The following is a 12,951-nucleotide window of genomic DNA, read 5'->3' as shown; positions in this document are numbered from 1 at the left end:
ATCAATTTCCTGGCCGTTCAAACATCGGATGCACCTCACGGTCTTGCCTTCTGGCGTTTTTGCGCCCACTGGGAGCAGACGTTAATCGACGCCGTTGCCACACTCAGGGATGGGTGCATAATTTTTCGCCTACTTTCGTAATGTGCTACATCCCAGCATCGCCGACGGCAAAAAAAGAAGGAAAGAAAAGGAAGATCGATGTGACGCGCATGCCTGAAACAAGCCTACATAACACCGGAGTTTGGCCTATACCCCACTGACTTGAAATATGAGGCGTCCCCGCTACGTTAGCCAAGCTTTTCAAAGACAAACAAAGGTGATTTAATATACACGGTGCAAGATATGATTTTAAGACCTTCGGTCGTCATAATCTAATGGCCGTACACCATACGTCTCACAATCTTATATGGCACCATGTGTTTTTTTATTTTTATTATTTTTTTAATAGCTTGGCTCTAACGTTATGTGGGACACGCGGTATATCATACTTTTCATGATGCGATATGATATGATATGCTATGATATGATATATGATATCATATGATGTACGGCCATGTCACGCTTGTGCTACGCCTACAGCGGTCGACGCCGATAATTATAGTGCCGCGCACGGGACATGTGTCCCCTACTCATTGCGGCATTCCGCCCACCGCCCGATAACTTGCGTGATCCGAGTGTGTGGAAGTTTCTTTTGTTTTTACATTCCAAGCCACCCCACCGGAAATCCAGGTTGAAGATACGAAGTCCGTTTCCTTCGGGTCCATTTTCTTTTTCCCTGCTTCTTATTCTTTTCAGTTTCTTTCTGTTTCTTCTCTGTTCTTTCTTTTTTGGAGTGACGTTACTGTTGCATAAAGCAACGCCTTTCGAAGATGTGAGAAGAGCCGCGGAGTTTTTTTTTCCTCCATCTTTCGCTTCTTCCGTCGTATATTTATTGCACCGAGAATATCGTCCCCCCGTCCTCCCCACCCCCCTCCAGATCTCGTTTAACTGCGCAGATATGTCGCAGCGGAAATGACCCACTTTCGAAATTTTTGACGCTATCGGATGCCGGTAAGGAACTCTCGAAGCCCTTCTGATAGACGTTCACAAAACAGTGCGTTTTATTTTTAGACTTCGCTGCTAGAGTTTACAGGATGTTGTGTATTCTATCGCATTTTCTTTTTGTCGCTTTGCGACCCTGTCCAGAAGCCCCCGCCCCTGGGCAACGTGTGAGTGGGTCCTACAGGTGTGTGTTGGAGTGAACGCGTTTCGCGCGTGCTTTTGCCCGCGCGATTCTGTCTTTGGATTTGCCTTAATGTGTGCCTGTTCTTCCCGCAGGCACACGGACGCGACTCATCGCACGTGCCACGCTTTGAAAAATTGGCGTGCGATTGCGTTGGTTGAAGAATTAGTGACCTTTCACTGCATATTGCATTTGATCCCTGGTCTATGCATGCCTACGTATGACTTCGTGAAGCTGGCACTGTGTGTTCCTGCCTTTGTTCCTGCCCCATATTATCGTGGGTGCTTTCATCTACTTTTCTTTTTATATCTTTTTTCACTCTCTTGCAATGTAACTTGATCGTTGAGTTCTAGGTTGTTTTGCGTGTTGAAGGTATTTCGCATGACATCGCCTCTATCAGCAGCTTAGGTAGCCCTCGTTCTTTCCCCTTCCTTGCATTCCTTACTGCGCCATCTTTCTGTCTTGATTTTGCCTTTATCCCTCAATAAACACATTTTTATTGCCGTCACTGTTTTTGTTTATTTGAAATATCCCAAAAGTCAAGAAGCATGAGCGTTTGCAGAAAATGTTTATAACAAAATGTATTATAAATGTTAAACGAAAATTCGTTATAGGTGAATGAAAATTATTCTAAGAAGTTGCAAACAATCCCAACTATCACGAAAAATACTTAGACAAGCTCAGTAACTACATAATGTTTGCCTATATACGAAAAAAAAACACACGATTACATACGAATACAAAGTAGCTTCCATCCCACAATGTTAGCTAATACTTTCATGAAAGCGTCGTAATTTTCCATGGTGACTAGTGAGGCGGGAAGGTGATATCAGTCGCTGGGGGTGCGTGACAGGTATGTATAAAATGATGCCGTCCTGCAACGCGGAACAAGATCATGAACGTGATGAAATCTTTGTGAGATGTATCATGCGGGAAAAATTATTTGCAAATCATGGTGCCGAAACAACTTATGAAAAAGGCCTAAAACAGATATTTTACGGCGGGCAATTACCGTTAATCTGCCTGCGATCGGTCTCCTCCGGTTGGTCGCGTTTTGAAGAATCGATAGGCCATATTCCGTACGACTGCACGCAGTACAGTCCACAGAGGGAATCCCTTCGCCACGAACTCGACCAGCTGGACGATTGACCAGCATTGGAAAAAAGGACACCATCGACAGGACCTAACGTCACCGAAGGAGGCTGTGCAAGCGCTATACTGCGCTTCTTGAGACCTACCGGCTTCTGTGAACGTCTCTAACTGGAACGCCCTTTTTGTGAGTGTCTCCATGTGTGCATTTGTTTTTCTTAGTTCTTTTAAAGCCTTTCTCCTCTGTCCTCTTTCTAACCCTTATCTCCCAACCCCTGTGTAGGGTAGCAAACCAGAGACTAACATCTGGTGAACCTCTCTGCCTTTCCTCTTCATCTCTCTCTCTTTCTTGGTAAAATTAGTATGAGCAGTGTTTGTTTTAATGTGAGCCAAATCCATCACAAGTGAATTGGAGAAAAACCGCAAAAATTGTGCAGTGTAGCCGCTAATTGTCATTCTCAAACGCGTCTCTTTTTTTGCGACACGTTCTTACAGTTGAAATTGGCTCGTATTCGTATACCTCAGTGACCAAACGAAACGTAGCAAGGTGTAGTTTCGAATACAACCAATTTTGACTTTGATTTTCGGCATTAGGCTCACTTTGAAAAAAAAAATTCTCGTTATCTTTGAGTTGCTGGAAACATGATTACTCCCACGAAAACCACTACGCTAGACAAGATATCAGATAACAACTGATTGAAATATTGCTGATTGAGCTATTCCGACAGCAAGGTAAAGCACTTGAAGGGGAGATATATGTCGATTCGCGCAAATAAACGCAAAATGAAATGCCAGACCTCTTAGAGACTGTTTTACGGAATCTTTTGAGTGCTGCCATCTGAATCTGTTAGCGCTACCGTTTCATATTTTTTTTTTAATCTGTGGCACCCAAAAGCGCGCGGTACAAAACTCAAATTGTACGTGTGACAATAGCTCTGCGGATGCGTTTGGCATCTCATGACCATGTTGATTTAACGCCAGTGCCCACAAAACTGAGCAATTGTTTGTACGGCAGCTCAAGTTGGCGTCCCCCATGTGCGTGAATCGAAAGTAAGATCGTCCGTAGAGACACCACGTCCTGCGCTGTACATATGGTTATGCGTTCGTTCTCTTTCCCTTTTCTCTCTTTCCATTCACTGTGAAACAATTTACGACTTTAAATGTAAATACCGGTAGAGATAGAGCAAATGATAAAGGAAAGGTAGGGAGGATAACCAGGACTTAGCCCGGTTGGCTATCCTACACTGAGGAAAGGGAAAAGGGGACGGAAAGATTAAAAGAAGAATAGAAAGTCCACTGGGGATATGGTTCTGTCACTCAGCGCGGATCACAGACGCTGACTCAATCCAGTAGCTTTCAAATATCGCAGCAGAGCTTTTGTGGCCTCTTGTAGCAGTAAATACCGGTAAATACTCAAAAGAGTGTAAGGGTGCGATCCACAGGTTTGTACTACAGGCTTATATTCATTTTTAAAGGTCTAAATTATTTTTGCTGTGTACTCGCGCACGGGGTAGCCAATGAGGCGTCTTTCTGGGTACCATTTCTGCCCTTCCTTGTTATCTCTGTCCATTTCGCGCTTGATAACTTCTAACAGACATTTGCTCATTAGACGTATTTTTGTTACCTTACTTGCCTGCCCCCTTCTCTCCCCCCCACCTCTTTGATGACTGTTACAACATGAGGTCGTTCACAAAAGGTACAGACTATCAAGTAAACTTTGCACCGGAAATTTTCATCTATAAGCTTTCTTTTTTGTTGTTGTTGAGAAGTCGCCCCATTGTCTGAAACGTTGAAAACTGCTTTTCTTTTCATGCATTTCTTGCTTTGCAACCCTTCTCGCTCTTTCAAAGTTTATTTCTCCACTCTGGCTGTGTCATCGTCGGGTATGTAGTTGTTAAACTTTGACCGGACATTTTCTTCAATAAAGTATATTTATTCCTGAAAATTGCTATTTTGACGCAAATTTCGGAAACTGCTTTTTTAGTGTGTGTGTGTGTGTGTGTGTGTGTGCGTGTGTGTGTGCGTGTGTGTGTGCGTGTGTGTGTGCGTGTGTGTGTGCGTGTGTGTGTGCGTGTGTGCGTGTGCGTGTGCGTGTGTGTGTGTGCGTGTGCGTGTGCGTGTGCGTGTGTGTGTGTGTTGATGAGCAACCCTACCCCTCCTCTTTCAATGTTTATTTCTAAATTCTGTCACTGTAGTCGTCGTGGATGTTACTGCAAGCATTTTTGGCGCTTCAGTTTATTTCCAGGCAATGGCTCTCACTCCCGTGCACGGGGTCCAGAAGCAGCGGGTTTTGTGAAACTCCTGAAATCTGCGTCTTCGAGCCACCACAGTCAGCTTAGTGAGATTGGGATTCAGAGATAGAATACGTGGGTTAAATCCCGTTTGCGGCGTCGAAATTTCGAAGGGGTCGAGTGGGGCGGAAAGCAAGAAAGCAAGGTGCACGTTAAATAACCCCCGGGTGGTCAAAGATGTAACCCTAGTGAACCCACTATCTCGTGTCTGATAGTGAGATCACGGATTTTAGCATGTCAGACCTCAGTATGTACTTGAAATCTTTGTCTTCAGGTGGATTCGTATGAGCCGGCGGGTGGCCGCGCTTCTGCACTGGCTTTTTGTACAAGTCTTTTGTGCAGCTAGCCGTTAATTTTCATTTTTCCTTCTTACGGTTTTTACATACACGTTATCACGCCTTCAATTTGCATCCGAGATTCCACGCCCACGTTGTTTTGTCCCTCGCACAGATTTTGCAGACTCGCTCGCTCAGGAACTGTGTTTCGTCTCCGTTCTCTATACACACCGTTTCCCACGCCCAAACGGAAAGTCCCCCGCCGCGCTCCAGGTCCTCCGCCCTGCGTGGAGCGCTCGCTTCCGCATGGTTTCCTGTAACCACCGATCTCGCACTGGCCATTAATTTAGCGGTCAGCTTCTCGGACCGCGTGATTCACGGCGTGCCACCTATATCTCGGCGACGTCGGCGATGTCTCCGACGACTGTGCGGTCGAGGAGGCAGTAATACCGACGCCCCTCACTGCAGCTCAACCCGTTCTCTCTTTTTTTCTTTTTTTAATCTACGCTGCTCGGCGACAGGTCAGCGAAAGTGATTTCTAGCCATCGGGTCTTTATAGTCTCTTTTGTTCTTCAGATCGGATCCCGCTGTCTCCCCTCTCGCCTGTTGATCGAAGGAGAAAGTTAACGGACCAGGTTAGAGCGGTGACCGAGATTGTTGGCGAGGGGGTGGGGGGGGAGCAGTGCCGGGGGGGGGGGGAGTTGCGCTGGTCGGATGGAGCTCGGAGAACGTCGAAGCACCGGAGGCTACACGTGCGCAAATGTTGGCTTACTTCGTGGAACGCGACCTTTGCGCCCGATTTGAGTTCACTCGCTCGTTGTCACGCCTGGCGTCATGCGGCACGCAGTCGCGACGCCAGCGGCAAATTAACGGCCCGGGCATTTATTTATAAGGGGCGTGGAGGTCGCGGTGACGCATGTGTCTCCCAGTGTTTCTACTCTTTGCAACACGTGTATATCGCAGTTCGGCGGTCTGGTCGCACCAGTGCCCTACATGCCCCTTCGTGAGCGAATTTATACGTACCCTATCACGCGCTATAAAACATAGGTTACATGCCACGCCTACATGTATATCAAGTGCACGTATACACTGGCTTACTTCGTAGAATGCTACCTTGGTGGGGATTTCAGTTTGTCACTTGTGTCACGCTGGCGTCATGCTGTAGGCACGAAGCGGGCGGCAAACTTAAAGGCCGGACATTGTATGAGCGTGCCATCAGGGTGACGCGTACATGCCTCTCTATGTGAATGCGGGTTATCGCTGTTTGTTCACGCGGGGGTCCTACATATTTTGTGAATACATTTCTCAGTGGGTAGGCAGCCTTTCATCATATCGACCTTAGGAACCCTTCTGATTTTTTTTTTTTTTTTTTCAGATCACACGTCCAATTAATTTGGACTGTCGGAAGAGAGCCCAAGTTCCGTACTCTTTGGTTTGCCTTCTTGAAGACCTAGTTGGTAGTGCAAAATGTTGTGACTTTCAGAGAACAAATGTTTTTTAACAAACTTATTTCAAAGAAATAGCTAACAAATGTATTCCGATCTAGATGTAGCTCATGAAGTTTCAGACAGTTTATTTCTATGCCTTTTAGAATAGTTCCTAAAATGTGCGAAGTTATTCCTCCACAAGCTGTATACAAAAAACAGCCTATATGATAGGATAGGAATAACTTTTTTAAAATGCCGGCAACCGATGGTTTAACGCGCCATGACGTTGGCCAAGCGTCGACCCGGGGTTATGCCCTACTCTGCGCTACCCCAGTTCGGCCTGTTTGTGGTGGGTCGTGAGGCTTGTGCTTTTCGAGCGCACCCCGGGCCTGCTTGACGGCACATAGTTGAGTGTCGTTGTCTATGGACTGCACAGCACTTTGAATTTAGGGCTGCTAAGCCCTGGTGGTAGCTTCGGTCGGGAACCTGGCACAGTCCCACATGATGTGCCATTGGTCAGCCGGATCCACTGTACAAACACCGCACGCACCACTTGGATAGAGTTCTGGTTGAAGCACGTCTAGTACTGCCGGGGCGAGGAGTGACCCGGTCTGTATCTGTTTTAGGATGACGGCCTCTCCCGACTGAGTGCCGGGAGGAGGCCTTTTAAGCCTTTAAGCATTATTGAAAACACGTCGGCATAAATAACAAATTATCTACGAACTGTTCACATAAATTTTGTGTCAAGTGGCCAAAGAGCCTTGGCGCTCTTTGGCCACTTCTGACCCTTGCGCCAACAAACCTCAGTCATCATCATCATCATCATCATCATCATCATCATCATCATCATCATCATCATCATCAAATAAGTTTTGTTGGGGAAGACAGCCGTAAAAGGAAACAAATGTATTTTTTTTTTATCGCGACAAAGCTTATGAGTGCACACATTATTGCTTACTTCGAGGAGATTTCCACTCCTTTAAATTCGTAACGCGTGCTTCGTGCTACGGGCCACGCTAGTGACCAATTAACAACCAGCATTGTGGACTCCACGTCACACTGACTCATACATGTATGTCTGACCTGTTTGTGTCAAGACGTACGTAATAGGGTGGTTATGCGCGGTTCCTACATAGGGCTTCAATAAATTTCCTCCTGACCAGCTCTCACCTGGTCGTTCAAGCTAGTCCTTACAGTAACCTATCCTGACCTTGTAAATAAATTTGATAAAATTCTCGTGCTTTTACGTTGTACTTTTGTCCACGCGGTATATGTAGTTTTCTATATGCAGAAGTTAGCAAAATTATTTTCTCAGGGGGGGGGGGGGGGCGGGGGGGCGTGGCCGGCCCCGGTTTCTTCAAGAAGTCTATAAAAATTATCGACGAAAACTTCTGCGCTGGTAAGCCATAGACTATCAACTCTAAACAAACCCAAAGGCTTCCTGCACAAACATATATATATTCTCTACCGCTAGTCCAAAATACCCTAGGGGTATTTGCATGCTCTTGCAACGCTCTTGTAAAGCGTGACAAATGTATTATTCTTCTTAGTCGCTGGGTGAAACACACTTCGCCAGAAGGAACGTTCGCGCTGCGCTCTGGTGCTCACGTGTCTTCCGTAATGAGCACGACTTCACCGACAAGTTAACCAGCATTAGGGGCGTAATGTGATAATAATAATAATAATTATAGGGTTTTACGTGCCAAAACAACTTTCTGATTATGAGGCACGCCGTAGTGGAGGACTCGGGAAATTTCGACCACCTGGGGTTCTTTAACGTGCACCTAAATCTAAGTACACGGGTGTTTTCGCCTTTCGCCCCCATCGAAATGCGGCCGCCGTGGCCGGGATTCGATCCCGCGACCTCGTGCTCAGTAGCCTAACACCATAGCCACTGAGCAACCACGGCGGGTGGGCGTAATGTGGTGTTCACGTATATGTCTAGGTATCGCATGACAACGCCTATCTGCTACTATAATGAATGTAATAGGTTAGTATATGTAGTCTATAATTTGGTTTCTCGTAGAAGTGATAGCCGCCTCGCTGAGCAATTTAAGTCCGAGGTTATGTATATAACATCCACAAAATAAAAAGAAAGACGAACGTTATGGCATATGTTTTTACTGACGTTTCGGCCGAAGGACTGGCCTTCCTCGGAGGCAGGTCCTCCACCCGAAATGACAGTAAAAACATACGTCATAACGTTCGCCATTTTTTATTTTGTAGATTTTATACCTACGGGTCTGGCGCAAAATCCTTCGTCTGGTATGCACATGTCTATATATAGGTTTTTGTAAGCTCTACCATTCACTCTCTACTTTTGCCAGGGGTAACAAGTTTTGAAATGGTGTGTAAAAGAGTTATGTTTTCCGTGCCCATCACTCCGTAGGACAGCATACGATCACCTACCGGCCCACGGTGTCGGGGCCGTGAAATTTTGAGATCATCTTTGACATAAATGTTTTTACACCATTTTCCAAAATGAGTGTTCGTGTAAATGAATGTAAATGCCCCTGTTGAGTAGGCAATCGCTGTGTGAAAGGCTTCTTCCACTTTGCGCTCGATGCGCCGTCTTGAAGCCTCCGCTGAATATTCTCGATGTTCATTCGTTTTCAACTATAGTTACTCTGCTGCCTGGCTTGAACTTCATTTACAACTGAAGTCCAAAATAAAGAATGGGGCTGACAGATAGAATAGCACACTGTGGTATAAAGTTTGTAAACAAGGATAAGGTGCCTCAGAAAGGATGGCCAACGTTTCCATAGGAGGACATATCTTCGTCAAAGCCGGCCTCGTCATCCTCGGCATGTTAGTTTTAAAGGGTTAGTGCAGTGACGTCACGTGCAGTTTTTGTCAGTAATGGTTGGTTATAAAGGGAGAGACTTCGGAGGCAATGAGCGCTGTCGCCTGACATCTGGGAGCGTCACAGACAAAGATGGCATCTAGTCTCTGCTGATTGATCTTTTTAAGGATGGGCTTGGCTCTCACGAATCTCGTTATGCACGGAGTGAATGTTTCGCGACATGGGGTCAACAATGATGCGAGTTCTGGTCTCCCGGGTCAAGCTAACTTTGGTCGCCGATTTCAGAGGGAGTTTGTGGGAAACCAATTTTGTGTAGCTTGGGCTATGTGTGACCGCTTGTGGTTTTCAAGTGACCTCTCAGCCACTACTGCACTGCGGGACGTCGACCATCGCACAATCGCCTTGGCTACGGTGAAGTAGTGTGTGCCCTCAGAGTGCAGTGAGGTGCATGTGTGTTCTACGTGCTGGGATTCGTTAGTGAAAGGTGTGCCGCGTTTTGCAATAGAAGAGTATGTATGCGATCCCCCCCAACCCCCACCCCCCACCCCACCCCGGTGCCTCATCATCTTCCGAGGCTCAACGTCGTGGAGGAGCCACTAGTCGCGCCTCGCCTTCCATTTATGTGTAAACGGCGTCTGACGCACGGCAATGCCAGTTCGCCATTAAGCCACCCACCTACACAGCTTCGTTGGTCATCCACCTTCAGACAGTGTAATGACACCAAATTTTGCTTTAGAGCCTCCTTGTTGTCGACAAAGTGTTTTTTTTTTCTTCGTCATTGACGATTGGGAAGCTGGGGATGACGAGGTGGCCTGACGGCTTCAAAATAATGTCGGATGGCGACAATGGTAGCCGTCAATGCAAGGGAATGGTCGGACGGAGAAGGCAAGCAAAGTTTTGAGCACGTAACTGGTTGTCGCAGCAAAACGAGACATTACGTAAGTGGTTGTCCGTTCGAATAAGATATACGCGCGGTAACTGTTCATCTTTATTAGTTGGTCTTTACGTTCCGACCCAAATTCCAGGCCCCGACCAACGCTGAGTTGCATTTGCACTTGATAACTATCATTCCGTCGCACGAAGTCCTTCGCTGCCCTAAAAACTGTTGCACAACTCCACTCAACAGCTCCGTCGTAAAACCGCCTCCGCGTCTCTGAGGGCAAGTTTATTTCATCTTGTATTATGTTTTTTTAACTTGCATACTCGTAATTATTTCCGATGGTTAATCAATGTTGCACATGATAACAAAATCACAAACAGCATTATGCAATCACGTAACCATGCAGCAGACGGTTCCCAAATTGGTTATTATAGGCGAAATGAAAAAGAACGCCCGTGTACCATGCATTAGGTGCACGTTAAAGAATTCCAGACTGTTGAAATAAATCTCGATTCTCCAACTACGGCGTGCCTGATAATCATATCGCGGTTTGGCTCGTAAAACCCCTGAATTAAATTTAATGTATTCACGGGCCGAGCAAGCCAGTGACATCACGGTGGTCGCAGACAAACGCCGGCGGCAATCGGGGCCACGTCGACCGCGTTTCTATATATTGCGTGTCATCCGAAGCTCTCACTGTGCGGACATAAAGACATACAACAAGAGCGGACACTCCAATAGGGCCCAGCCGCCGAATCGAATGTAGCGCACCGAGCGGATGGAATTAACACCTGAACCACACTTTCGGTTTCGGTTTTCGCCGCGGGCATGTTGAATGCTAGCTGGCACGCATTACGCAAGCTGCGCTAATTTACGTGGCACTTCTTTTTTTATTATTATTGCGATAGCAATTATATGGACACTCCAGGCGCATTTCCGCCGTCGCCGTCGCCGTGAGGTTCCGAGTGAGTGAAGGCATGTGAGGATGAGCCGGCGAACGCGGTTCAATCTCGAGTTCGCGATATAAATGCTCGTTCCGGGATTTTTGTGCGTTCATTCAACGTTGTGGCAGCAGATAAGCAGCAGTAGCTCCCGTACGAAGCTCCACAGAACGGCATCAGCTCGACACGGATTCCGGTATTTAGACCCCATAGGAATAGTGCGTGAATAGGCGAAACGTGCGAAACTGGTGAATGGGTGGCATTACAAACAAAAGCAATCCGCTTTTACGCACAGGGCGTAGAAAATACCTTACTCATCCCAAACAATACCATAAAATATGAAGAAGACATCTCATTTCCGAGCATTGCCCCAATCCCGGACATTATTTCCTACCCTTTATGAACACGAATACATGGGCGACTGCGGGTTTCCAAAACAAATTGGCCTCAGTCGACGCGATGGTATGCTGCGTACACAGAAGTGGCCACAACACAGGCTCTCAGCCAGACCACGCGAGAGGCTCGCAGAATGCCTTCTACTCGCACTTCAGTTAAATGCGTAGATAGAAAGCCTATTTTCATTCGTTCAGAAAACACAATTTTCAAGTTCCTGGTTTTTGAGCTCCTCGGCGTTATCTTTGCGCGCTCTGCCAGCGCAAGTAACACACTCCCGTGTTATCACTCTTGGCAATGGCTCGTCTCGTTTTCGACAAGCGTGAGTACCGAAAGAAGGTATATGTGGTGGGGCCATAAAAAGCGTCACAAACTTGTCCCGCCAAGATTCAGTACAGGCGAAACATTGCCACCACAGCCAAGCTGTTTTTCCCTAACTGCATCACAAAGCCGGGTGCGGTGAGCATGCCTCAAAACTATCGCAAAATGTAACGAAATTACTATTATGATGGGGGCGAGAGAACGCATCACGACCTTTTCCCAGGAAGATTAAGCACACGCGAAACTAACTGCGTCACGCGACCGAACTGCTTTTTGCTAACCGCGTCACAAAGCCGGGTGCGGCGAGCCTGCCCATAAACTACCGAATATAGGTTCCTATAATGTTAAGACCCATAGAAAGCGTCGCCAACATCTCCCAGTACGAATCATTAACTCAAATTAACTGCGCCAGGACAGCCGAGCTGTTTTAACGCCCACTGCGTCAAAGCCTCGGTTCCATGCCGTAAAATCCCAAATTGCTTGAAATGTGTTGCTGACAGTACACAAAATTGCTCACCTTACCGTAGTCCAGTAGTGCAGTGGTGCGGTGTTGAAGCACAGTTGGAACGCAAGAATACGCAGGCAGCCGAAAACCAGGCTACATAAAAAAAAAGACAAGAACATCGCCGAACTGCCGAACGCTCGCCTGCGCAGCCGGCCTCGCTCGCTTCGCTGCTGTGTCTGGCGCATGACGCATGCATCTGGCGCGTCTGGCGTACCGTCAGCTTGTTGCTAGGTAACGCAAAAAAAAAAGTCGCAATCTTTAAGTTTATTTATACGCGAAACATTTTAGTTTTAGCGGGAGAGAATATAAAAATTAAAGCATTGTCTGTAAGTTCATTTCTCCTACTTTATTTTTCTTTTTTGATGGCCTCGCATATCACAGCTACAAAAGGCCACAAAAGCGCTGCTGCGATATTTGAAAGCGACCGGATTGAGTCAGCGTCTATGATCCGGACTGAGTGACCGACTGATATCTCCAGTGGACTTTCTCTCTCTCTTTTTTTTTTTAATCTTTCCGTCCCCCTTTCCTTTTCCCCAGTGTAGGGTAGCCAACCGGGCTCAGTCCTGGTTAACCTCCCTACCTTTCATTTATCATTTTCTCTCTCTCTCTCTCTTCTTTTTTGATGCTCGCGTCAGCTAGCGGACGGGGCGAACACTATAGGCGTAATGTGTTTCCTGTTGCCAGATTTCGCCAAATGTACCCTCTTGTTTAAGTTCCTCCTCAATAGTGTGGACGTCAGAATAAGACGCGCGAATGGTCGAACTTGCACAATATCGCCGCAGGGCGATGTCATGGGCGATACCC

This window comes from Dermacentor andersoni, chromosome 8, assembly GCF_023375885.2.
Source record: "Dermacentor andersoni chromosome 8, qqDerAnde1_hic_scaffold, whole genome shotgun sequence".
Lineage (NCBI taxonomy): Eukaryota > Metazoa > Arthropoda > Arachnida > Ixodida > Ixodidae > Dermacentor > Dermacentor andersoni.
Note: the sequence above shows the minus strand (reverse complement) of the source record.